Raw genomic sequence first — 3536 nt, 5'->3', positions numbered from 1 at the left:
CTGAAAGCGATGCCACCACAAGCCCCTCCGGAAAGCTCTGCCCCTGCCTACGGGCCCAGCCACACCTCCACGCTCCCCAGACACCTTGCAGGCAGCTCAGAGCTTACACTTCTTCTCTCTGTCCCTCTCGCCTCCCTGATATGCAGACCAAGCCAGTTCCTGAGGCCAGAGGCTGGGAGTCAGCTTCCCCCGAGGCGCCAGCCCCACCATCAGCAAGCTGTCAGTGCTGCCTCCAGGCTGTCCCTCTTGCTTCTTGTCCCCGGCCTGGCCAGGACCCACCTTGTCCTCTCGCCTGGACCACACAGGAACCTCCTAGCTGGGAACACACTGCTCGCTCAAACCCCACCTCCTACCCCTGAGTTGTTCTCCACAAGTGATCAGAGGACCCACTTCACATCTCAACTCACTTAAAACCTGCTAGCGGTATCCGGTATCATTAAAATGAAATCCAGTCTGCCCGGCCCAGCCCTAGGTCCTCATGGGACCTGCCGGCTTTGTCTCCATTCTCATCTCCTAACCTCTCTCATCCTCACACCCTCCCAGCCACATGGACAACCCTTCTGTTCCCTGAAAGCGCCACCTACCTTCCTGCTTTAGTGTGGTCACACGTACTATGCCTTCTACCTAGCTTTTAAAATGGCTGAGTCCACATCATTATCATCAGCTTAAGTGCCTCCTCCTTCAGGAAGCCTTCCCTAACTGCCTTATCTAAGAAGCAGATCCTTTCATGATCCCATACCACAGGCTCTTAAGGTTCCTTTGTCCTACTGCCTAGAGCAATGACTGGCACAAAGTGGGCTCAATGGATAAACACTGATGGCTATTGTTGTCTAAGGGGATCAGGAAGTTTTTTCCAAAGAGACATGGGCTTTGATGGATGAATAAGAGTTTGCCAGTTGAAGAAAGATGGGTAAGAATGTTCCAGGTGGAGGGAACAGCCTGTGCAAAGGACTAGAGGAACACAAGGAGACGAGATCCCAGGACAGTGGGGCAGACTCAAACTGGTCTCTTGAGCTTGAGTCTTTACGAGCCAGGCTGAAATTGAGAGTTTCCATAGCAACAGGTGACAGTGCTGGGTGACCAGAGACTAACCACCCTTTCTCTGCTGACAGATGCTGCAGAGAAGGGGGCAGAGCAAGTGGGAATCGTGCGAGCAGGAAAGTGAGGCTGTTCGTGAAAGGTCATGAAAATGACCAAAGGTATTACTGATGCTATTGCATGTGTTGAGTGACTGATGATGAAGCAAGCATAACTGTCACGGCTTTAACTTCACTAGGACCCAGCTTGGGAGGCAGATGCTCTTACATCCATACATTACAGAGGAAGACACAGAGATGCATGGTCTCGTCTGCCGCTCTGTCCCACCTGTATGGGACTGGAGTTTGTGACAACGTGCAGTAAGAAAGAGGCTATCACTCAACACAATTTTTAAAATTTGAACTTCATGTAGAAAACTATATAATTGTTTTATATAACTATATTAGATTTATCTGTCATAGCTTGGGCATCCCTGGTGTCTCAACAGGGAAAGAATCCACCTGCAATACAAGAGAGGCAGGTTTGATCCCTGGGTTGGGACGATCCCCTGGAAGACAGCATAGCAACCCGTTCCAGTATTCTTGCCTGGAAAACCCCATGGACAGAAGAGCTGGCAGGCCACAGTCCACGGTGTCGTGAGAGTCGGACAGGACTCAGCACTGAACAGTGACGATGAACTATGTAAAGGATGTGAATTACATTGCTGAATCTCAAGAAGGTTTGCTTGTTATTTTTTTTTTTTTGACATCTTACTACATTTGCTTTTTCTTTCACTTTTTTTCTGAACCATTTAAAAATAAATTCCAAGGAGGGATTGTGACATGTCATCTCCAAATATTTCAGAATTTATCTCCTAGAAACAAATATATTCTTCTATAGGACACTCTAGAAAATTAACACTGAAATAGTAATATTGTCATTCACACTCAAATTTCCCCAAATATTATTGTGTTGTTTACAGGGGTTTTGTTTGTATTATTTTTACTCCAAGTTCCACTAGAAATCATAGGTTTCTCTTGGTGGCAGTCGGCTGCCATGTCTTATCAGGCTTTTAATCTGGAACAGTCATCTATAACATGAATATTTTTAAAGCACCTAGGTCGGTTGTCCTGTAGAATGCTAATTTCACCATCTCTGTCATTCTCTGGTCTGCTTCTACTGACTGATCCTTCTCCTAGTTATGGGTCACATCCTTCTGCCCTGTATTTCTAGTAGTTTTTTTTTTTTTTTTAACTGAATGCTAGGTATCAAGGATTTTATGTTATTGGGCAAATTTTGTTGCATTCCTTTAAAGAGCATTGGCATCTTTCTTTTGTTGTTGTTCAGTCGCTGAGTCATGTCCTATTCTTTGTGACTCAATGGACTGCAGCTCACTGGACTTTCCTGTCCTTCAGTATCTCCCAGAGCTTGCTCAAACTCATGTCTGTTGAGTAGGTGACACCATCCAACCATCTCATCCTCTCACCTCCTTCTCCTGCCCTCTTCTTTCTCAGCATCAGGGTCTTTGTCAATGAGTCAGCTCTTTGCATCAGGTGGCCAAAGGATTGGAGTTTCAGCTTCAGCATCAGTCCTTCCAATGAATATTCAGTGTTGATTTCCTTTAGGATTGACTTGTTTGATCTTGCTGTCCAAGGGACTCTCAAGAGTCTTCCCTATGGTTTGAAAGAAGTTTTCTTGCAGGCAGTTAATTGTGAATTACTCTGATACTTTTTCTTGCTTTTAACCTTGACCTCCTCAAACTCTGAGCTCTGTCTCCTCAGTTCGGTGGGACCACTGGGCTCTATTTAAGCTGCTCCCCAGTCCAGGACTCAAGCCCAGGCAGCGAGCCTAGGCGATGGTAGGGTTTACCTCATTTGTCTCCCTTTTATTAAGGTTCACAGACCTGCCTTGCCTCTATTCTAATGTCTAAAGTAGTTGTTTCCTACATTTTGCCCAGTTTTCCAGTTATTTCTGCTGGAGAGGTAACTCTAGACATAGAAATCCTTCTCCCATGAGATACTTACTTAGAAAGAAGAGGTACATTTTCAGTGGACAAACATGATCGACATCAGTTTAACTAAATATTAAAACAAATAAATATCCTGAGAAATAGGAGAGATCCACACATTATGTCTCCTGATAAGACTCACTGAGAATAATACCTGGCTCCTGCCAAAAATGCACGACCCGAATCCCGTCGTGAGGGAAGCATCAGACAAAGGCAACGAGAGACACCCTAGGCAATAACTGTGTTCTTCTCCATCAACATCACGACGAGTAAAGAGAGACTGAAGAACTGCTCCAGATTAAAGGAGGCTGCAGAGACGTGACAATATGTCAGTGCATTTCTTTGGGTAAAAGGACATTACTGGGACAACTGGGGAAATAGAGTTAAGGCCGGTAGGTTAGATAATGCTATTGTATCAGTGTCATTTCCTGGTAATGACACCTGTACTGAAATTATGGAAGTGAATATTTTTGTTTTTAGGAAACAAAATACTTAAAAATAGAAGGGCATA

The sequence above is a fragment of the Odocoileus virginianus genome, chromosome 23, assembly GCF_023699985.2.
Source record: "Odocoileus virginianus isolate 20LAN1187 ecotype Illinois chromosome 23, Ovbor_1.2, whole genome shotgun sequence".
NCBI classification, from domain to species: Eukaryota; Metazoa; Chordata; class Mammalia; order Artiodactyla; family Cervidae; genus Odocoileus; species Odocoileus virginianus.
Note: the sequence above shows the minus strand (reverse complement) of the source record.